Source organism: Protopterus annectens, chromosome 5.part1 (genome assembly GCF_019279795.1).
Source record: "Protopterus annectens isolate FY-2018-M chromosome 5.part1, PAN1.0, whole genome shotgun sequence".
Classification (NCBI taxonomy): Eukaryota; Metazoa; Chordata; order Ceratodontiformes; family Protopteridae; genus Protopterus; species Protopterus annectens.
In genome coordinates, this window is record NC_056736.1 from 475,784,688 (window position 1) to 475,810,881 (window position 26,194).

Sequence of the window (26,194 nt, forward strand, 5' to 3'; positions counted from 1 at the left end):
AGAACATCAAAGAGACATTACAAATAGAAAAGAAACTTATGCTCTGGCTAAGCACACCATTAATTATGGGACACATCATCATTTTAGAGTCTTAGTGCTTGAGATCATTTCAGAGAGTTTGGGGGGAGGCATTAGGAATCGGACTGAATCCGCTGAACAAAAGTGGATTCTATCTTTAAATACAGATAAAGCACCTGGTTTAAATGAGGTAGTCTCTCTTTAACCTTTTTTGAAGGCCATACCCTTGAAACATTGACACTGGTATATAGGTTTGTGTTTTTATATACTGGCACTTTAACCATTGTATGCTTAATTGATATGCTGATTGTTTTATTGATGTGCTATTTAAATTACTCTGGTGTTCTTTAGTATTCAGTCTGTAGAAGTGGTAGTAATATACCATGAAAGTGCTGACTCCTTTATTTTTTAATTTTATTAAAGTTTTGTGGATTTTACCTGCTGCTGTGTTGGACTGGCACTTATATTGTCTCTTCTCAGCTGATGTAGTTGCTGAACTATGCCCATGACTCCAACGCTCAACTCAAACCAGATGTTCCATCACAGACAATGACCATTCCAGGACAGATAATCTGCGATCTCTCTCAAACCACTCTCTTTCCACTGCATCTGTCAGCCCATCCAGGTTATCCACAATGCACTGGAGGCAGTCACACATGTGAGACTGTACTGCATCCATAACCCTGAGCATTCATTTGGAGTTCCTTTTGCAACATGCCTGTGCTCCCATGATGGCGCTAAATATATGATGAGTGACACATGATGGGACACCTGCAACAGGTGGTGGAAGGACAGCAGGCCTCATACGAGCACCCCTATCAATCCGCCTGGTGGAACCTTGCCACTCATTGCAGCCATAGTACCCACACTTTCCTGTTCAATATCCCCACCTTCTGACTGTCCAATTATTATGGCCTCAGGAGACTGGATATGTGTAGGCATACTGACTATGCATGGTGATAATGAGGGAAGAAGATGGATGTCAGCCTCTGTCATCCCCTGCAACCCCCCCATGCCTCCTTTGGCCACCACCATCATCAGAGTGTGAAGAGACACTGACATTAGGTTGTGAGGTGGACAGAGACCAACCACCCTGGTCACCTCTGATAAAATGGGAAAAGTGGTACATTAGTACAAGCACTAGAATGCTCTACAGTACTATCTTGCAATATATGTCAAGCTGTATACAATGCTGACAGTATTACAGCTATGTTAAACCCACACCCTCATATATTAGGACCTGAGGGCATTACTTTCTAAAAAAACCTCTGTAGTTGCTTGTAAATAATAAGCCCATTCAAGAATCTCATCAGCAACAGTGATGAACACTGCTGACATTTGTCAACACTCTGCACAGTTGACACATAAGGCAATCTGAACTGTCCAACAAATACTGCAAATCTATCAGTGTGGTCACAACTACAAGGCATAGGTATGATTGTAAACCGTGTTCCATTAGTAAACCTCTGTGAGGTTGGCAATCATGCAGACAGTACCTGAATCCAGCCGGCAGGCCTGGGATGACACTTTAATAAGTACAATGCAATCAGTTGAACACTTCACTGACACACACGAAAGAAACCAAATAAGAAAAATGCCAGTATATGACTGAAACAGGAAAAATGCCACAACTCAATGTTTACGCATTTTGTCCACTTTAATAATCATGAACTTCTTCAGAAATGTCATCCCAACATTTTGAACCATTTAAATATCATCTGAAACAATCACATGTGATCTGAATGACCAATGCTGTTTATAAAATACTTAATCAATTAATGAGTATTCAATATAAAAGGACATCACCTTTCTCTTAAAAACACATAAAAAAATAATAAAAATATGCACGTACTACAATTCCTAAAAGGTACATATATATATATATATATACCTACATGATGAATAAAAATGTGTTCTTATATAAGAAATTTTATAATTTTATAACTATAACCTTTGTGCTTGTAAAAAGCACTTTATATTTATCATGTCGTTCAAACCAGGAAGCTGATCTGCATTAAGTAATATTTGCCACAGGGTTTCTTTACATTCCAACTTGACTTTGAAATTTCCAGAAAATAAGTCATCATTTACTTTTTCCAAAACAGAAAATGTGAACTTTTTGAAATTTGAACAAATAGTAGCATGTTTTGCTAACACGTTAGACATATCTTTTTTTCTTATAGCCAAAGTGTGTTCATAAATACGCCTATTCAATGTTCTGATAGTTTTACCTATATAAAAGTGTTCACATGAGGCACACAAAGCAACATAAACCACATTTTTGTCCTACAAGTATAATGTCCTCTACTATAAATAACCTTATTCACTTGCTTGAAAAACACTGTATTACTGCCTGAAATGTACCTACATTGTTTACAAAATTCACAAGGAAATGTGCCAAAATTAGAATTACAAATACTAGTAACATCAGTACACACATAGTTACAGCTTTCTAATATGCTTTTTATATTGACAGTTTTCTTGTAAGTAAACAGTGGAACTTTACCAATAACTGTACATAAGTCATTGTTACCAAATACCACTTTCCAATTGTTACAAATAATCTTTCTAATGGTAATCATCTCATTTGAAATAGGAATGGAAAAAGCTAACCTATAGGTACTACAGACTTTGTCTACACTGTCATTCACAACAATTAGATTTAAATCTTTAATTTGATATAGTATCAGATATGCTTTATTAGCTCTAAGATCAATAACTTCTCTTAATATGTTGTTTAACCATAACTGGTCATACCCTCTTTCCACAAAGAAGGTGATCAATTTCACTGTTTCATTTGAAAAGATGTCATCTCTATTCATCAAACGACTCAGTCTAATAAATTGCCATTAACTACATCACGTTTCATAAACTTAGGCTGTAAACTATCGTGGTGTAGCTATTGATTGACAAATGTAGACTTCCTAAAAATGTTACTCTCAAAATGTGTCTGTTCATTGTTTATACTTAAATGTAAGCCCAAAAAATTGATGTTGTCACCAAATTGACCAACAGTAAATGTCAAAAAATTCGTAGAGTTGTTTAAATGAGTCACAAAAATGTAAAAAGAATCATCTCCCTGTCATAAAAAAATCAAATAATCTATGTATCTTTTATAAAGCAAAATATTCTTTGATAGTGGATGTGAATCTAAGAGTTTAATTTCCCACATTTCCATTACTAAATTGGCAAAACTAGGTGCAACTCTAGAACCCATTGCAATTCCTGAGATTTGTTGAAAATAAATATTTTCAAATGTGAAAAAAATATTTTTTAATACTAAATCCATCAAAACACATATTGTGTCAACCATATTATTGTCCAAATCTTTGTGAAAACTTAAATATTCCCTTAAGAATTTTACACCAATAGTCTGATTAATACTTGCATATAATGATGTTACATCTAATGACGCAAAATTAAAGGACATGTCTCTCTGATTTAACTGACCTAAAAATTCTAATAAGTGCCATGAGTCTCTCAAATATGACTTTGTCCTTTGTACTATTTGGTTCAACAATTTATCAAGCCAGATTGAAATAGATTCAATCTTTGAAAAACTGGCTGACACAATTGGTCTAAAAGGTAACTCCTTACTATATTTATGTAATTTAGGAATACCAAATAGTGTAGCCAGCTTTGGATATTCAATCACCAAAAAAATCATATACAGAATAATCAATGTTACCCTGACTAAATAAATCAAATAAACAAAAATCCAACTTTTGAAAATTCTTAATAATATGTTCTTTAGTAACAATCTTGTAACAATTTTGGTCTTTTAACAAATAATTCATTGCTGTACTATAATCAGTAGACTTCATAATAACAATTGTGCCCCCTTTATCTGCTTTCATTATATGCCAGTCTTTGTTGTTGGCTATCATATCTAATGCATTAATCTCCGAGGGTGTCAAATTCGGCTTCGTGTTATTAAATTTCCTAATTTTTCTGAATTCTTGTTCACATAGCCTACCAAAAAACATCAAAGTAGAATTCAATAAAGGGTTGTATGTACTTTTTTTCTTACATTCAACTTTCATGGATTCAATATTACTCACACCATCAAAAATATACTTTAAATTCAATTTTCTAAGATACAATTTAAAATCAACTATTAATCTGGAAATGTTCACTTGGTTTGAAGGAATGAAGGAAAAACCCTTTTGGAGCACAGATATTATTTCATTGGGCAAAACTTCATTATTTAAATTACACACATTAATGCTGTAATATAGTTCTTTTTGCGACTTTTGTCCTTCCCTTTGCTCCTTGTCTTGAACTTTCCCAGACCACCTTGGGGTTTTCTTGTTCCCCGTTTTGTCCATTAAAAAAGGATCAGACTTGTTGATAGTAGAAACTGCCTGTGCGTAAGATGTACTAGCTTGATTACCATTTGATGATGAAATTCCACTTTTGTTATTTTCGTTAATTGTCCGCTGAAAAACTTGTGACCCAATGTCATTGTTTGAACAATTATCATTGTTACTTGATGTCTCTACATCTAAAACCAAAGCGTCACTAGTCATGTCACCTCTCTTATTTTTCAATGGATACACTGTATTTGTACTGTAGGCTACTAGGTCCCTCTTTAACTTTTTTTGCTTCCTTTCAACAATAGAAGCCATGTGCCTTTCTAATTTTGTGTTTATACCAAAATAGAGAGGTGCCAACGTAATAAAAACCTGTGATGCTCTAATTTTAGTGTCCAGGCTTTCTGTTTGATCTTTCAGTGCCGCTAACTCAAGTTTATAATGATGAATGAGTGCGTTCATAAACGCCAAACCAGTATTATTAAACAGTTCTACCAACTGTGTATACAAGATATCACCTTGCACCACACAGTTGGGGAACTTAAAAGTTATTAGTCCAAAAGGCACACATTTCAAATGAACATTCTCCTCTAAATAAAAAATTTCCAACTGTAAACAGATGCTCTTAGTACACAGCTTCTCTAAAGTAAAAATGTCTTTTTTACAAAGTGAAACCTCGTCCAAACTAGATGGATTAACTTTATCACTTATTTGATTTAAGTTGTTACCAATGGAGGACTGATGAAAAGGATTGTTCTTTACTCTAAAGGTTTGCTCAAAAACCTTATCAGTACATGCCAGTACATCTAATTGTTTGTTCGTTGAAAAAACATTACGTCTGTTGTCAGCAGGTGAAACCAAACCTGCTTGACTGATAGAAACTTGACCAGAGACGGCATTACCATTGGCTGTGTTGTCATCTCCCTTGCTTCCTGGATAACACAGTTGTACATTCAGGCTGTTAGTTGTACAGCCATTTCCCATCTGCCGGGCCAGAGCCTCGCGAACCGCTTCAGTGATGGTAGAAGTTATAAGTTCGTTGAAACTTCTTCCCGACTCGGGAACAGGATGAATACTTAAGTTGAGCAGAGTCTCCTGATTCGATTCCTCTCCTGCCATACCTGGCTCCAAAGTATTGAACACTTCACTGACACATACGAAAGAAACAAAATAAGAAAAATGCCAGTATATGACTGAAACAGGAAAAATGCCACAACTCAATGTTTACGCATTTTGTCCACCTTAATAATGATGAACTTCTTCAGAAATATCATCCCAACATTTTGAACTATTTAAATATCATCTGAAACAATCACATGTGATCTGAATGACCAATGCTGTGTATAAAATACTTTATCAATTAATGAGTATTCAATATAAAAGGACATCACCTTTCTCTTAAAAACACATACAAAAATAATAAAAAGATAATAAAAATATGTATGTACTACAAATCCTAAAAGGTACATACACACACACATATATATATATATATATATATATATATATATATATATATATATATATATATGTATACCTACACGATGAATAAAAAATAAAAAAAAGCTTTTCCCATTCCTATTTCAAATGAGATGATTACCATCAGAAAGATAATTTGTAACAATTGGAAAGTGGTATTCGGTAACAATGACTTATGTACAGTTATTGGTAAAGTTCCACTGTTTACTTACAAGAAAACTGTCAATATAAAAAGCATATTAGAAAGCTGTAACTATGTGTGTACTGATGTTACTAGTATTTCTAATTCTAATTTTGGCACATTTCCTTGTGAATTTTGTAAACAATGTAGGTACATTTCAGGCAGTAATGCAGTGTTTTTCAAGCACGTGAATAAGGTTATTTATAGTAGAGGACATTATACTTGTAGGACAAAAAATGTGGTTTATGTTGCTTTGTGTGCTTCATGTGAACACTTTTATATAGGTAAAACTATCATAACGCTGAATAGGCGTATTTATGAACACACTTTGGCTGTAAGAAAAAAGATATGTCTAACGTGTTAGCAAAACATGCTACAATTTGTTCAAATTTCAAAAAGTTCACATTTTCTGTTTTGATAAAAGTAAATGATGACTTATTTTCTGGAAATTTCAAAGTCAAGTTGGAATGTAAAGAAACCCTGTGGCAAATATTAGTTAATGTAGACCAGCTTCCTGGTTTGAACGACATGATAAATATGAAGTGCTTTTTACAAGCACAAAGGTTATAGTTATAAAATTATAAAATTTATTATATAAGAACACATTTTTTATTCATCATGTAGGTATACATATATGTACCTTTTAGGAATTGTAGTACATACATATTTCTATTATTTTTTTATGTGTTTTTAAGAGAATGGTGATGTCCTTTTATATTGAATACACATTAATTGATTAAGTATTTTATACACAGCATTGGTCATTCAGATCACATGTGATTGTTTCAGATGATATTTAAATGGTTCAAAATGTCGGGATGACATTTCTGAAGAAGTTCATGGTTATTAAAGTGGACGAAATGTGTAAACATTGAATTGTGGCATTTTTCCTGTTTCAGTCATATACTGGCATTTTACTTATTTGGTTTCTACAATGCAATCAATCTACATCTGTATCACAACAGTGTTATTCTTACCAGGTGCAGGATCATGGCCATGGATCATTCCTGATGGTCCTGTGAAAAATTGAGGGAGAAATAATGTAATAAGCAACCAATGTTGCACTATGATAGGTTAATATGTTCACAGATCTCACATTTACAGTACATACTATGTTACTTGGTATGTAGGTCACAATCTGGGCATAAGATTCGCACTACATCTAACCCCCCAAAAAAAAGCCCTGCTACCCACATAAAAGTATGTACAGCATGAAACACCAAATGCCACAGCATTCCAGTGCTTATCCAACTAAGCATACATGGACGCTCCTCTTGTGTGGAAATGGTAGCACCCACATCCATGACATACCATATGAGGGATGGCTGGGAGCTGCCTTGTGTTCTTAGGTTCACCAGGAATTCCTCTGTGGCTGACAGTGGTTGCTCCTTTGCAGGCCCTCCACCAGTTGCACTATGATCCATGGCCACATCTGCTGCTCTTCAGTGGGCAGAATTTATCATATCTGTGGAACAGTGTCATACCTACTCATATGTCCTGCTCTGTTGTCCAATGGCATTCACATTGTGAACCAGGTCACCCACAATGCTGCCTGCTCTTCCCTGTTTGTCATCCCACTGGACAGCAGGAGTTGGTTATGCTGATGCAGGGCATCCAGGATAGCTTCATTTTCAGTCTCTGTAAAAGAGCTCCAGTGTCTCATATACATATTTTGTGAAAGATAATAAAATGGGAACATATGTCAGGGTCACATTTGTGTCAGTATAGTATGTTGAGATACAGCAATAACAGATGGCTACCAGTAATCGCTGCTTGGTTACACATCTCACATTTGATACCATGCAAACATAGTAAGGGTGTGGATGTGAGTAGGATAGTGACAGTACTCATCTGTCCCTGCTTGTGCCATGACAGATACTGTTGCATGGTCACACAACCAACACAAAACTCCATTAAGATGTGGCCCATATGTGTAAACCCCCTTGTAATATGTACAACAAGCACTGCCACACAAATAACAGTGCAGTATTACCACCTCTTTCAACATGAAATTCCCAGGAGAGTGGTATACCTATTTAACAGAGAGCATTCTACCCGTACTGTGCACTAGTTCCTCTGTAGGTATAACCCATCAGCAGATCAATGACATGTCAGAAGTACAGTTCAATGCAAGGTTTACTGCTGTAATCACCATTCCTCCTAAGTACATGGACAAATATGCATCATGTTGGAAATAAAATGGTCACATACCTGATGGAGTACAATACTTCTTTGTTGAACAATATGATATATAGATGTTGTGGCAATGAGTTGACCATAAAAAGTAAGTCTCATGCACAATGTTTTCCCTAGCTAGCCGTTTTCCTTTATAACATGGTTCTGCATTATAGAGTGATTACCTCAGAACCAGTCTGTGCTTCTGAACTGAAAATTGCAGCCAGCACATCTGCTTTGCATTATAATCAGCCAATTCCATGCAACCACTGAATAAGATATAAGCCTTCAATTTACATTGCAACCCCTTTTTCTATGTTGGGTTTGGAAATAGTGAGAGACAGATCCTACATCATGGAAGAGAGGATGTCTGCAGCAGCTATTATTTACATACAAATGTGTCTGCTACAGGCTGGAGCTGAGGGTAATGCTGCAGGAAATAGGCATAAGCAGATGTGATCATTTTGCAGGACAACAACAACACAACAGGTGGACAGTAGTCTCTCCTTTGATAGTCACATCACCATAGCAGTCAGGAAGTCCTTCTATGTGGCACACCTCATCATAAAAGGGTTCTCGTCCAGGAAAAAAGAAGTCATTGTTCCCCTCTACTCGACACTCATTAGACCCATTATAGAGTACAATGCCCCTTTTGGAATGTACCTCACAAGAGATCTGCAGCAGCTGGAAAGGCCACAGAAGTACTTCACAAAGAGGATTACTGGCCTCAAACAAATGCCCTACACTGACTGTCTCAAAAAACTCCAGCTTTACTCCATAGCTTATGGCCTACTCTGAGGTGATCTCTGCCTAACATATAAAGCTATGTCAAACCCAGAGCTGTTGGACATGCTACACCTAAAGAAATCCCAATCCCTCTGAGCTACATGTTCTAGGGACCTTAACCTTGTCACCACAATAAACAGGACATGCTTGTGGGATAGATTCCTGTCCCAGAGACTTCCCATACTCTGGAACAGGCTACCCATCTATGTTAAGCAAAGTTCTTCATTAGCACTCTTCAAGAAAAATCTTGATGAGTGGATGGGAAATAGGAAATACACCCCAGCGATCACTTCTGTGTCTCTGTTCAACAGTGGCACAGGAGAATAATTTTCTTGAGTGGCATAAGCCAGGGAACCTTGTTGGCTAGGCTTACGTAGGCCCTTGGGCTGACAGCCTAGTACCTACCTATGAACCTATGAACCTATGAACCTATGAGCAAGCTGTAAGAGCAAGTGTGTGACCTGTGGCAGCCTAGTTTTATAGGCAGAGCCAGACTGAGTGTAGCCATACCACTGGTAAGTAAGATATGTGTGTCAGGTAAGTATGTTAACCAATGGTATCAGTAAGACAATGCAAGGCAAAATGCTTGGTGTGTCCTACAAAACAAGTGAAAAGACCCACTCAAGCCACCACAGCTAAAGCAGCCACAAATTTTCTTAACAGGGATAAGTCATGCAACTCTTCTTCGGATCCATAAAACACACTAGCAAAATCATGCATTAAAAAAAGCAACAGCCAATAAAAAATCAATAAAACAGCAGATGCCCTCTTAAAACAGGTTTTACAGACATAACACCATTTAACCCAGGTAGCCGATCTGCTTGTACATCTGCTCTTCATTTAAGTTCACCAAGTTCTGTCTGATGTTTAATGTCGCCGCCTCCCTTACTCAGTATCTGTATATGTACCACCATAAATGTAAAATAATGTCCAGGATTATTCATAACATGTTGGGCAAGTGCATTGTGTTTTAATTGTAGTTGTATATCCAACATTTGTTGAAAGATTATTTCCTTTAACATCTAGTTTGTTTTACCAATGAAGTAAGCCATACACTTCAAGCACCTAGCAAGATAAACCACATTCTGGATGCGACATGTAGCATAAAGACAAGGTTTATATATTCTTCGAGTGATGAGATGGCAAAAGTAGTTCAAGCCAGAGATGTGGGAGCAACCTTTATATGACATACATGGGTAGGTACCTATCATACAAAACAGGTAGGTGTACATTAACCATGATGTCAGGCAGGTGGACACCTGCCAGATCACATGTTATGCCATGGTATTCCCCTGTTGAGTGTGTGCTGGCATCCCTTGTGTCTAGCTCAGCTGCCATATATGTATGATACTTGTGCATCTGTGGTTGGCTGTGATATCACCAGCAAAACATTGTGGGCTGCAGTTTGATATTATTGTGGCACAGTTTTAGTGCACACTTCAACATCCAGTGGGAATGCAGCTCACTGCATTACCTGGTGCTCTAGGAATAGGATGAGGGTGGTCTTAGCTGTATGCTTTTGCCCTCTGTATTATAGATGCAGACATTCCAACTGTACTGCTTTGGGTAGATAAACAGGTGATGAGAAAGATGTACATATCACACTTTATAATGTTGATGGCCACATACATGTATTTGCATTGGTAGATGGAGCTGTACTTGAACCCAGAACAATGCATATCAAAAAGTTATTTTTGTCAATGTATTTTACAGACTGCACTACAGAGTCACTGTTATGGCAGTTGAATTCCTACATGTTGTGGTTATCATTCCACAGTTATTTGCTGCACTTACATGTGTTACTATGTGCATGGATTTAGAGTGCTATAGTTCTATAACAGAGTCCCAGTTAACATCCTCTTTTCCATTAATGTTTTATCAAGTGTGTTCTTACATGTTGTAGACATAAAAGCAAGGTTACCTTCTATCACATATCGCATTACGTTTAAGCTTATGTGTGTACCTTTATTGTGATGTATTTGTGTACTGGAGTTGTAATTGCAGTACTGTTTTTGTATGAATCCCTTAGCTGGTTTGGTCTATCTTTTTCTTCTTTCAGCTTTTCCCGGTTAGGGATCGCCACAGCGGATCATCGGTCTGCTCATGATTGGCACACACACATACACACACACACACACACACACACACACACACACACACACACACACACACACACACACATGCACTCATGCCTAGGGCCAATTTAGAGTATCCAATCCACCTACAGCATGTCTTTGGGATGTGGGAGGAAACCGGAGCACCCAGAGAAACCCACGCAACCATAGGGAGGACATGCAGACTCCACACAGAAGGCACCCCAGCTGAGGATCGAACTGGAGAACCTCTTGCTGTGAGGTGACAATGTTAACCACTGCACCACCGTGGCATTCCTGGTTTGCTCGATGTGGCGCATTAAACATGCTTAATGGGGGAACTACAGCATTACTATGTTTTGCTTAAAACAACTGTTTTTATTAGTAGCTGTGTTGCTTGGCATGATGATCCACTATTCTGCAGGTGTGAGGGTCATGGGGTTGAAATAGGAAAACAGGTGTACATTTTGACTGTGCTTAATATTGTTCCAAAAGCATATATCAGCACAGCACTATTTAGCATATTTAAGCAATGGATCACATCATGCCACCCTGCACAAAAAAATCTTTAAAGAAAAGAAAAATGGGGAGATAGGACAGTGGTGAAAAGGGATGCAAGCAGGGGGGAAAACATAGTTAAAGGCAGATAGAAATGTGCAGGATGGGTGTAGGAAAGAATCATAGCTATCCATTTCTTCATCAATAACAGCTGAGCATTTTAACAGATCTTTTAGCTGAATTTGCACTGTCATCCTCAGAAAGGGGTGATGACACCTAACTGCATTGTCAAGCCAATTTGACCAAATTATGTGTGTCCATTGGACACGTGTGCCAAATGCAGAGCTATGTATGGGACAATACTTTTGGGGGGGAACACCTGCCCATTTTATTTTAAGGTGAGAGTTGAATGCTGAAGAAAGGACATAAGTAGTTCTGGGAGAGGTAATTTGGGAAGGTGAGAAAGCTTTCACAGACAAACAAGGCAGCAGACAGGGTTGGTGTGTGGCACAAGAAGGGGGGGGTGAACACCTTGGATGAGGAGGGTGTTGTGGAATCCCAGTCTTAGGCGCACCCACAAGGTAGCTGTGTGACTCAAGTCCTCACCCATGGGAATGTTGGCACTACTCCTTCACTGCCCCTGTGGTGGCAGTGGTGGAGGCTGGTATCCGGGATGACGCTGCCCCACCAAGGTGGCAAGCATGCTCTCCTTCCAGCTTGGGTGAACTCCAACAGTTCAATGAAGCACCCTGCACACCATAACTGGTACTTCATCATGGGTGACAAAATTACCTCCTCCACTGCCATTCCCAGAGGGGGGCCAGCCTCAGACCATGGAGCAGAACTACCCAATGCCGCAGGTAGTGCAGGGACAGCATAGGGGGCACCACTAGGCTGTGGCTCAGATGTGCTAGGCCCCAGTGCCATGGCTGGATGGCCTGGAACTGACTTACCTTGTCGTGCTGTAGTAAATTAAATGTAAACATAAGGTAAGATAAGTAATAACCAAACAAATGCTAGTATTAACATAATGGAAGATAATATTGATTAGTCAAAATACATATTAAGGTATATTATGTGGAATACTACAATAAATAACATAACTATTAGTATGTTAACAGCAAACCAGTATGAAATAACCCTTAAGGCCAACATAACAGTTAATTTAACAGACTATATTGATATCAAATCATAATAATAAATAACATTAATAAATTAAAGAAGATAAGGGGTGGGGCGAGAGAGAAAAACATACCATTAGTGAACTTGCAGATGATATTACTACACAGACTACTAATACATACATCTACAGGTGTGCAGTATCACATGTGAGTACAGTGACTTCTATCCTTACATAGATGATGCTGCATGTACATACCTCTCAACCTGTTAGTATGGGACAGTATGGTCCAAACACTAACAAATGCAGGTACACAACTACAGGGAACTGTTTCACATACTGTTCTCATGCATTACTTCCAAGGTGTTCTGTAAATGGATTTTCAAATAAATTGCATTCCAGGAAATCATTTATCTGCTAATGAAGTACCAGACAGACTGGGCAGTTGTGATTATGTTACAAAAAATTTGTGACAGTTGAAAGGTACGTTCATGTACATTAAGTAAGTACACAACCGGTCATGTCTTAGTTGGCTTGCATGGGAGTAAAACCCACAAGCTGTGACTCCAGAGGACATGTGCACTTAATTTAAAAATTGACTGCAGTCAGATTATAGCACACAGGTAGTGAATACAGCCCTATTGCAGTTATTTGAATACATTACTTATCATAGCGCTATCCTGCTATAAACTTTATTGTTATTGTTCCTTTGAATCTGCCACTTATACACATATCTGCCCAGAATGTGAGCTACCTTACCCATATACTTTGTTCCTGAAGTGAGAGGAATAGAGAGAGTTATTTGCCTAAAGCTAGGCAGAAGACAGTCCCGAACCATACTGTGGGTAGTGCACTACATTTATCAAGCAATTATTTCTGCATTCTTTATTAATTTCCTTTTTACTGTTGACTGTAGTCGCAGTAGAACACACATGCAGTGAATACAGCCTTACTGCAGTTATTTGCACACATTAGTTATCAAAGCACAATCCTGCTTTAAACATTATTGTTGTTTTTCCTTAAAATCTGTCACTTTTAAGCATGATATATATCTGCCAAGAATGTGAACATATATTTTGTTCCTGGAGTGGGAGGAATAAAGAGCATTATTTGACTCAAACTGGCCAGAAGACAGGCCTGAATCATACTGCGGGTAGTGCACTCATTTATCAGGCAATTGTTTCAGCATTCTTTATTAATTTCCTTCTTACAGTTGACTGCAGTCACATTAGAACACACATACAGTGAATACAACCCTACTGCAGTTATTTGCACACATTACTTATCAAAGCACAATCCTGCTTTAAACTTTATTGTTATTGTTCCTTAGAATCTGTCATTTATACACGATATCTGCCCAGAACATGAGCTACCTTACCCATATACTTTGTTCCTGGAGTGAGAGGAATACAGTGCATTATTTGTCTCAAACTGGCCAGAAGACAGCCCTGAACTTTACTGTTGGTAGTGCAATACATTTATCAGACATTTTCCCTACTTACCACACGCACACCTAATCCTGGCCAAGTGCCTTGCATGAGACTGGACATTGTAAGCCCATTTAGCTGTTGGAAGAGAAGAAAACCATTATGCATACCAGTTTTGTAGAGATGCAGCTTGTATATTAGTAGAGTAGTAGAAAATATACTTACATATCTGTGGGGTCTACCCAGCCTCAACTTCTTGGATCCAGGTGACCAAGGTTCCCCTCTTCCTCCATTTCAGGTCATCATAGTGGTGATGACACTGCTCGCCAGTGTGGGCAATATCAGTTGCACTGGTAAGATCCCTGGCCAATTCATCCCAGGCATTAGCTATACATTCTGAGCCTGGTAATTGTCCTGTAGCAGGCAGGGTTCATAGTTGGTCACCAGGAGTCCAACAAACACTCTGAACTCCTGCACACCCCACCTCTGCATCCAAAAGCATGCTCCCTTACCAACACCACCAGGCATATCAACAGGTTTCTAAGGACTCCAATGAATTATCTAGAATTCCTGCCTATTGGCCTTAATGTAGGCTTCATTCCTGCCCTTACATGTCATACTGCAACTTTCAAAAAAGCATTGCATTGCTCAGCATCACTCAAACCATTTTAGTGGAGCTAAGCATAGCGCAAATACACACAACTGTGTTTCAGCTGAGCTTAGCATTGAGCAAGCAAGAATAGCTGTTGACCATGTTTAAGCATGTTTAAGCAGTGCTTAGCATTGCACAGTTTTTCCAAATGTAACAATTTTGTTTTTGCATTAAACTGCCCTTTAGGTCACATCATACATTTTCACGGCATGAAATTTAAAAAGGTATGACTACTCAGGACATGAACCTGGGACATACTACACTTTAGGCTGTGACTCAACCTGTTTAGCTACTTGGATAGTAAGAGAACCAGCATAATTTCACATATACTGGTAAGGTGCATGTTAGTATTTCAAAGTACCTTGCCACACTGTGGAAATGGCCATTAAAAGAAAAAAAAAAGAAAAAAAGCTTTAAAAAATTTATTACATCCGGTTTCTATTGTTAGATGTCTGGCAGGTGTCAGCTGTGTATATGTAAGTGCAGCTTGGCACCACTAAGCACCATGCCATGCAAACAGGCATTAAAAAAATCAAACATATTTATACAATAGCATAGTACATTACAAGAATTCTTATCCTGTACATAACATCAGTCTAGGAATTTCCTGGACAATCCACAACTATGGGACAGCCTCTACACTACTGCTTACAATGATTCAATACCTGTGATCTCCCTCAACAGTGTGCCATGATTAATATGCATGGCATGCTGCCAAGGGGGATCTTTGGCCATGTATATGGGTACAGTCAGTGTAAGCTCAACACAGACCCAACACAGATTTTATTGAATCCTGAGGAGCATGTTAACCTTTGCTGATTAGCTGTTAATGTTATACGATGACTTACTTACTAACATGGTAGTTAGAGGTATAATAATTTAAGAGTGAACGCATGCATGCTTAGTAGATGCCTGCATGTCTATGACTTTTGTTACTCAGAGGACTGCACTTCTATGTAAAAGACAGAGTTTGGGTTTGTAAATACATCTCATACGCTTGCGGTTTCATGACCTGAGTAAGACATGGTGGGTTAGGTTACATACATACTTCATAATAACACATACTGTCATAAACTGATACTTAACATATGTGATTACTCAATAATTAAACATTGTGCACATCAGACCTATGTAGGTGCATTCTTCATTAAATAGCACCATTGTCATATTCAATGTCATTTGCACACATTATATTCTGCCTCTGGAGCAAGAAGTAATGACATTTCTTGCAAAAAACATAGTTATGCTACCAATGTGCATTTACTGTGATATTCCTATGCAAAATGTGGTGACAAATGCCACTCTGATAAATTCTATGAAAGTACCTGTCAACTGGATTGATCCACTACATCAGCTCTCTTTGTTCTTTATGATCACTGCAGTCACACTTTGTGCTACAGGAAAAGTCATCTGTCAAATTGAATTTATTCACTGTGTGCTATCCAGAGTGTTGATGGTTGCACACGGTTGCCAGGCTTGTTTACCGTACAGAAGACAGCCCAAATTAAAATTGTCACTTTTTTCCTAAGGAAGTGGACAGTGTTTGTGCACTGAGTGGAGAGCAAATAAAAAAAGGCATTATAAAAAACTGACAGAGGAAATAAAAGTAAAACAAAATTCAAGCAAAAGGTATACCTAGCAATGATCAGAGCAACAACTGCATTACAGTGAGACATTCACCCTTCACACATCTCCTTGACATATCAGAACTTTAATTTCTGGCACACATTATGAGGACTGTAGGTACTGCTAGATAATGTTAAAGGGGACAGACAAAAACTCACATGTTCTTGTTAATACCATGAATAGTTGATTTTCAAACAGGAACATACATATATATATATATATATATATATATATATATATATATATATGTAAATATGTTTTCAGACCTCCCCTTTAAAGTTCTGACTTCTTTTGATTCCAACCCTACATCAGCAGTTTTCTTTAAATAAGATCATTCCAGTTACACCTTGCCACTGAGAAAGTCACCTGGCATGTGTGTTTTCTTCACTGAAAATAACTCAGAGTGGTGAAGGTCACAAACTACCACCATGCATGTTTGCACTACAAAAGGCAGCAGAAATTAAATGCTCCACTTTTTCCTTAGGGAGTGGGCTGCAACTCCTTAGGAAGTGGACTGCAACCAGTCCAGAATGCACAATGCCAAATAGTGTGCAAATGATGAAGAGAAAAGAGCAGTAAGACTACTGAAATATTGGAAACATTATAGATGGACAGTTTTTAGATTCATATCCTATTATGTGGGCAGTTGTAAGGTGAGTGAGGGTAAGGAGGTTAGGAAATTCCATCCAATTTACGTGTTGTAATGCATTAAAATGATGTGTTCTATTTGGGGAGTTGATAGAAAAATATAGCAATCTTGTTATAGCATGCTTCTATTCTTGCTAGATCAGTTTTCTTTAAGTTAGTGAAGATGGCAGAGGCAAAGTGGAGGGGAGATAGTAAATGGGTCCTAACAATAGGTTGTCTAGTGAAGTCAGTGAGATATGGTTTTGATTTGTAGAGTGAGCCTAGTTTTGTGTGGACTTTTTTTTATAGTGGTTGATGGATGTTTATCAAATTTCATGTTATTGTCAACTGTGACACCAAGTAACTTTCAGTGTGACACTGGTTCAATTTTTTTGTGTTGTTAGAAGAGTATATTAGGAAATGAGAGAGGTGGTCAGTGGACTTATTTGAGAAGATAATTAATTTTGTCTTATCGGGATTCAGTATTAGTTGGGAGGTAGTAAGCTAAGATTCCACTGGCAATAATGAGGGCTGTGTTTTTACTTGGAGTTTAGAGAGTGAGGGGCCTGCACAGATGAGTGTGAAGTAATCAGCTTCATCTTTCCAAAGCTTACTTCAACCTCAATCCAAGGCAATTTAGATCCTCTGACAAGCTTCTGCTACAAGAAATAAGAGCTGACAACTTCTACGGTAATTCTCTCTACTCCAGTCATGGAATCTGACCCCACAACATATACTAACTACAACTAACCATCAATAATGTAAATCAGTGCTTAAGTCCTGCATATCTAAGAACTGGCTTTTCTCTTCACTAAATCCCACATGACTTCTATCTCCACACTACTCTCCAGAATGCATTCCTGTCAACATACTCCAACTAACTAGGTGAACCTTTCATCTGCTACTTATACACTTAATCACTAATGCTCTTAACTAACATATTCATATCTAAAATCCAAGCTATGCTTAGCTAAATAAAAGTTTTTCTCAGTTGTGGTTATGTTTTGTCTAAATATTATGATTGTTCTTGTTGAAAATTGTAACTCTTATTATAGTTATATATGTTTTTCTTTTTATTTGACAATTGTAACTAATATTATAGCTAAATATGTTTTTCTTGTCATCCTCTCATAACATATGCTTGTAATAATTTCAACTCTGATTGTTACCTGTATCTTATAGGGCTTTTCCCCCCAGGCCTTCAAGGAAAATGGGTCACTCACCCAGTCTGACTATCCCTGGTAAACAAACATAAACTAGATAAATAAATAACTTATAAATAAACAAGTAGTTAAAATGTAAAGCTCTGATATTTCCAGAACAAACAAGTAGCAAAATGCAGAGCTCTGATATTTCCAGAACTTTTGTCAATTTTCAGTGTGAACATATGCTTACTAAGCATCACTATTTTCCAAATACTGCCGTGTCTGGATTAAAACTGCAGGACACCATGGCATTCATAAAACACAGTTCAGTTTGTTATCACTATGTGCCACATCCATTATGCTGTGAATATATTAAAAAGAGGTGGCCTATATGCACTATGTGACATAGCATCAATAAGCATTACAGGTACAACAGAAAAAAAATCCTCACTTTTGCCATGTGTAATTTGCAGTTAGATGTATGGATGGTTGTGGTACTGAGAACAGGGAAGATAATCATTTTTCACACAATATAAAATAAGAAATGTGAGCACTGCAAGTGTATGCTTTTCTTTATTTTGTGAACATAATTCCCATATCTTTGCTTTTCTAATAAAACTGCTATATGCTTTGCATTGCAGTTGATATATGTTTCAATGAGTAATCTACTTCTTTAGAATTGCAGACACAGTTGTATTCAGTGGCAGAAAATGTTGTCATAAACAAATTCATATCAATGTTTGAAATGTTTCTCTCCCAAGTCAGTCAATGGTTGTCACAAAATTTCTTGTAAGTCCTATCTCCCTGTCACACCCTGATTGATACTGCAGTCAAACTAATCATTCACACTTATAGGTACATAGCTGGTAACATTTCTCAGTGCTCATCCTTGCAGAGGTAGGACATGTGTATGCAATTGTGTAAGTTCTTACACCATGTTTATGTTTCATGTATATAGTACAGATTTTGGAATTTATGAATCCTATTGTGTTCCCACTTCATTTTGATGTACACAATGCTCAAAGGTCTGAATCTGCACTATATCAAGATAATTGTGCAGGCAAGGACATTGTATCATGGTAGTGGAAACTGTTTATCCAGAGAGCTGCATGCTGTAAATTGCTTGCAAAACATGTTTCTAGTATCACAACAAACATGATGCAAAGGTAAGTAAGTATACACAATTGTTATATAGGTTACTGAAAAGCTCTGCCATGTTAGATTGGCTAATCAGCATGTAATTCAACTGCTTATGCTTTCATTAGCATATTCTTCCATATACCTTTGTTAGGCCACTCTGCAATAAGTGTAGAGCCATTTAATGAATACAAAATAGTGCATTAATGTGTGCATGGTATGCCATGGTGTGGTTTAATGAATCTGGCCCTTTTTGTATTTAAGGAGGAATATTATCAATATCCGGTATATCTATGGGTGAAGTGATGGTCCCCCATGTATGCTAATATTTTTATGGCAACATATGAGGAACAAATAATTGCTAGCTCACCATGTTTGAAATATTGAACTATTGTTTGTTATAAGTAAATTTATTGATGACATTTTTTACTAGGAGTCATCATTTGAAGATTTTGAGCGTTTTGTGAGTTATCTGAACATTACCCCCTTTGTTTTTGAAATTTGAAATGAGTAAGCATGTTCAGGAGATTAACTGTCTTGATGTGACTGCATATAAAATAACTTGAGGATTTTAATTATTAAAATCTACACAAAACCTATAAATGGCAATAGATACTTAGATTATTTTAGTATTTTCTATACACACCAAAAGATGTATAGTAAAAAGTCAGTTCATTAGAACTTCAAGACTGACAGCAAAGGATAAAATACTTTTAGAGATGCATAAGTAGATTGTTCACATTTTCAAAAACAGACAATATCTGGACTATTTGGTGGAGGAAGCATTTTGGATGTTTTTTCAACTAGAAATGAATAGCATGCCTATGCTATTAAGGATGAAGTATGTCTGACTGGTAGCTCTGGTGAAAAGGTTGGCAATATTGTTCCTGTACTAACTATTCCTACCTCAGACATCAGAGTGTTAAGGAACAATTTGGTAGGTGAAAGACCTACATTTTTTAACAAAAGGGCTAAACATATTAAAAGTATTTTAGACAGCACAGACAAGGTTAAGGGCAAACAGGCATTACAAAGTACATAATACCTTTCATGTTTTGGATGAAGAAAGTAAGATTTATGGCAAATAGCCCATATATTAAAAACACTTATAGAGCTATTATCTCTGGGGATCTGGGCAAATATACGTGTAAAACTACACGTGATTTATCACATACAATGTATATCTTTTGAATGTTTCTTGAAGAGGAATAATTCTAGGGAGTTGAAAGGAAGAGTCGCTGAACACATTAGAAGTATAAAAAACAAGGATGACAAGAACACCCTCTGCAAACACAATACTCCATGTATATGAGTTAAAGTTTTTTTTTTTTTTTTTTTTTTAGAGAAAATTAATAATAATGAAATTGGGGGTATGGATACTGTAACTTTAAGTCATGGATTAATTTGGCAGTTTACATTTTTCATGCTTTTATGAATTAAAGGTTCATTTAATTTAAAATTTTAAATGGAGATTTTCCTTACTAATGTGCTACTTTTTAAATCATAGTACCTTTTGGTAGCACTTTTAACTGGTGGAATCACAGAAGCAAACTTTCTGAAGAGCTCATATTATACTGTTATGGACAAAGGTGCTTTCCCTATATCAAAATAGATTGGTACTTGCTCTGTTTTATTATTTTTATTTTTCTGTGCTTTGGGTTTGAATGCATTTTGGGTGTGTCTTTTATTATGTTTCTCAGAAAGCCCATTTCAGACAAAAACATGTGTATTATTGGACACTAGCCTATACAAAATGATTTATTGTCCCTTTATCATGGTATCTTTTGCTGTGGGTGACAGCTGTTAGCATGAGCATAAGCATTGCTAAATGATGGATTGTAGAATGCAAAAGTGCTTAATGTACCACTTTCTGAATTAATCACTATTTATCATCCAAAAGCCCCTAGTGTTTGTTTTGATCATCTGGCTGTAGATTTTATAAAATTGGCATTTATTACATCTACAGACCTACTACGTTCTGTTTCATTACCTTCCCAGGTTGAAACAAACACCATAAATTTAACACAGATCATATCTAAAATACAACAACAGCTCCTTCTCCCTCGATTTACTATTTCAAGATTAATCAGAAAAAAATTAAAAAGCTGGTGAGGATGAAATCATGTATACAAAATCTCTAGAACTCTCTCTCTTTTCCGTCATATCCTACCTCATTTTTAATAATGCAGAAATGTTTATCCCTTTATCAAACTTAATATTAATAAGAGCATATGTTGTGTTGTTGGGAGGAGAGGGTTGGAGGGAGGGTTGTCTATTTGTTGTTGCTTGGTTTGATTCCCAGGTTCAATTCCCAAGTTCCTGGACCGGGGAGAGGAGACTGACAACTGACCTGGACATGCTAGAATAGTATTGGGAAATCCTTTATAATTGAAAAAAAGGCCAATGGGGAACAAGTTACTCAAGAGGGTTTGGTGAGGGTGTAGTTTTTTTTTTTTTTAGTGCTGACTTATATAATTGCTTTAGTGAGCAAGTGCTACAAGGATAACTTTTTTTTTTTCTTTTTTGCAACAAACAGCAGGAAATTGCAATAAATATGTAACACAGGCTAATGCATATGTATCATGGGAATTTGAATACCCCTTGGCAATAGTATTAAGTAAATGAGGATATGTTTTTTTTTATCTGTACTAATATCTGTGAAGAAACAAATGCACTGGGTAACTTAGACATTGATTAAATGTCTATAAATTCTGACATCCTATCTAATGTCATTAAGTCATAATGCTTCAATCAAGTTATTTCACCTCTAACTAGATACAACAAAAGTAGATATCAAACCTATATTCATAAGCATCAGTGTTATAACCAAGTACACAGTCTTCCTGTTTTCTGCAAAGAACATTTCATAAATAGCTTAAATCCATATAATTCTCTTATAACACTCTAATTAGATGACAATGCTTCTGAACTGAATGTAGTTTTTCTCAATATCATTCATATATATGATTCTCTCATGACAAAAAGCTAACACAGCACCATGGATATCAGGTAATATTAAATTATTCATGCAGTGGGGGCACAAGGCTTGGAAAACATGGACACAGAATAAGAATGAAAAAAATTACAACATTTTAGATAACCATGAAATCATACTAAATACGACACCAAAACGGGTAAGAACATTTAATGTACTACAACTCTGAAATATCCATAACATGCAGAAAGCCTTTTTTGACTTTAGTAAAACAAACTCTTATACCCTGGTCCTAGTCTACCTACTCAACCAACCCTATCTACATCAAACCATAACATTAGCATTGCCATTTAATTTAAAAAATCAGTAGCTTCTTTAACAAATGTCACTGCTTACTCTACTCTTCTGTTTCTACCACTAGTGGACAATAATCCTCATGTCTTCTGCTTCCAGATAGTTTCAATCTCTACCTTCAAGAATTACCTTCTTAATGTAAAAACCTATCTCAGGCGGCTCCAAATTAATCATCATCAGAGTATATCAGATCTTCTGCTTATGCTTTGGCCTAGCCAGCCTCTAACATCATTAACTAATCGACCAAGGAAAAATATGTTCTGGCTCTCTGGAAACAGTTCTTCTTACAATCCCTAGTAAAAAGTAAATGCAGACATATTCCAGTTCTATCTCAACTACCTAAAAGTTTGAAGAAATGTATTCTGTCACAGTTTCTCACTAACAATAATCTTCTCTCTTCAACGCAACACAATTTTCAACTCAATCATATTTTCACTACAGCCCATCTTAATTTTACTAATTTGTAAACCTCAAAAGAAATATAGGTTACACAGTTTTCTCTCTTTTTTCTTAATATTTGTAATGTGTTTGGTACTGCTTTCCATCAAAAGCTACTAAATTAACTTTTCGGCTTCTTACAGAATCATCACTGTCACGGTTTCATAGTTATTTTTCTAATGTGCAACATGCAGAAAAATGGCAATATAATGTCTTGTATACTTCCTGTTTGTATCTTTATTTGTACCTGTAGGCATTCCAAAGAGGTTTTTCTTAATGACCTTTTCAAAATCGTACAAGTAGGCCATTATAGTCCAGTATGCAAATAATTTCACTCTCATCTGCTCTGTCCAACACCTCAGTGGACTTTAACAAGCAACCCAATAGCAGGAAACTATTCCTACATCCAAAATAGGTGTATTAATAGTACTTGCTCCTAAACAATTCCCTGAACAGGAGATTATGACATTATTTCTGCCAGTGTAATACTAAAAATGAACTAGTGATACATACAAGGCTTCTTGAAATAACCATAGATGACTGGCTGAAATTTTATAAACATATATAACGTAGTTAAAAACAGCAAAAACTCAGTTTCCTATGTACAGCCAAACTTTACCTCACTAACATTTCTAGTAAAAGAAAAGCATTGCCTCTTATTAACTCTTTTCCACACTTCTATGTCTCTTGCCTATACTCAGAAATATGCTAATTATTAAGAAAAATAAGATAGAACAATGTTATAACAAAGTGGCAAAACTTGCAGCAAACTATCCCATAAGTCTTAAATATTGCTTAGCATTTAAATGCCTAAATTTGACTGTAATGCCATACTATATACTCACCAAGCCACAACTTAAACTCTTACATGTAAACCTAATAGCTGTCCTTCTTTACGTAATATCATCTAGCACTATTCTACAAATAGAACGTTATGCTCTGGGGAAAAATGTCTGCATTACACAAGAAAATCTAAGAACATAGCTAGCGATTCATTCTAAAATCTAGAACTCTGTTGCTTTATATTCAATAAATATAGGCAACATAAATGTATTCAGATCCTCACTTAATCAGAACCTAATGGACATATGACTTGAGTTCATGTTCATCTCCAAAATAACCAGCCATAATATCAACTTCATGTTCATGTTTGTGCCAGTCTAGTGAATTCTATAAAACCCTTTAGGTGAAGCTTTTACCAGTAATAACTACCTCAGTTTTGGTCACTGTTTGCTCTTCTCCTCTATCACATGTTGTTTATACATGTCCTTTCCTTTTACTCTCCTGCTACAAGACCTGCTTTTGTCTTCATATTCAATTTATATATTTTTTCACTTCTCATTTTTCTGTCAAACTCATGCACACACACACACACACACACACACACACACACACACACACATAATTTGCAACATCACATTTTTCATACTTTAACATCGACCATTATTCCACCTTTAACTCTCCATCATTTCATCCTCCTTTGATTACTTGCCTTAAACACCCTAATCATTAAATGAATGTTATTTCAGTTAGAATTCAGCTTCCTCAATGCTGGGCATGTGCAACTTTTATGCATCATTTTATTGTGATATTGAAATTAAGTTTTTGATGTACTAATTAAGATTTTAGTTTATTATGTATATCTGATGTTTTACTATTTGATATTCCTGTGATGCTTTCCTCTCCAGGCCTCTGTTGAAAAGGGGCTTATTGCCCAGTCATTCTTCTTCAGTAAAGAAATGCAAATAAATAAATACATAAAGCTAGTCAGACCTGCTGCCTCATAGATTATAATTTAAAAAGTACAATAGATTTCAGGGGACAAGAAGCTCCATAAATTACAGTAGCAAAATATGATACATGCAGCATAGAAACAACATTGAAAAATGAAGCCACTTACCAGGATACCAAGAAATGAAGATGAGGCTGAAGATGAAGATTCTCTTGCAATTAATTTTTTTTTTGGAAAATACCTACCTCCATTTTCTGTCTTCCTTTTGTTTTTATTGGGGCAACAGTCACAAGAAACAAAGCAGTAGTAGTATATATTGATTGTTTTTACCTGTCTATTTTTTAATTCTGAAGTCATTCAGACACCCCACACCCAAACTAAACTTTAAACCTAGTGTACTCACAAAAATATCATTAAAAGTAATGTAGTAAACAACCTACAAAATAAAAACTTAACCCTATCTAAAAAGAAAATGCAAAACATTGCTAAGAAATACCGTGGCAGTTGTAGTAAACAGAACATTTCAGAATGCTCCCAAGGAACCAAAATAAGAAAAAAACCCCACAAAATATAAGTCTCCTCACATAACATAGTATTAATCTCCCAGTTCATAAAAGTGTTCTTTTCTACTACAAAGACTACCTAGACAAAAAAATTGTACAAAAGAACTTATTGCTGAAACAAATGCTAAATAATAATTTAAACAAAAAAGTATGCATAAAATTTGATAAACGTGATAAGGGGGGTATTGATATGTAATCTATAAGATATATCCTACTCTTGGCTATGGCAATTTACTTTGTGACTCATGGTTGTGCAAATCATCATGAAATTCATTCCTAAAAGCAATTCTTAATTTGCATTTTGAAGTTTCCTGTATATCAGACAAACGGATTTGAACAGCATTACGCATGTATCAGGGAGAGATGATACTTCAAACTGCATTGGCCAAATGTCAACTGTTTCAGTATGTTATCAGAAATGCAGCCAGAATTGTGATCTAGATGGTCTAGGTTCCAACCCATTTTGAAGCATTCACATCTTTAATGTTGTGCTTCTAAACTTTAATGAGGTCTCTACCTCTTAAAACTTCTAGTTGATACATCAATTCATTTGAGCTCTAGTTCAGGAAGCATGTACACTCAACTCTTTTCTTTATTCTTTTTGTCTGATGTCTATATGCATGCTGGGTAACTAAATAAAAATACAGTTTGACCCCAATAGAAACTCTTTAAATATCCTAGTGAGAAACTTAAGTGTGTAATTACCTGAATATTTTACCTTTTGAGATTAGTCATCCATAGGCAGTTGGTTGAGAATAGTTTAGCTGTGTCTTCTAGGATGACCTTTCTTTGCCTGCAAGCTAAATTGAATAAGAATTTAAAACTGAATGCAATACCACTTGGGCAAATGTGGTTACTGCAGCACTTGGCACAAGTCAGTATACTTTTATAGTTC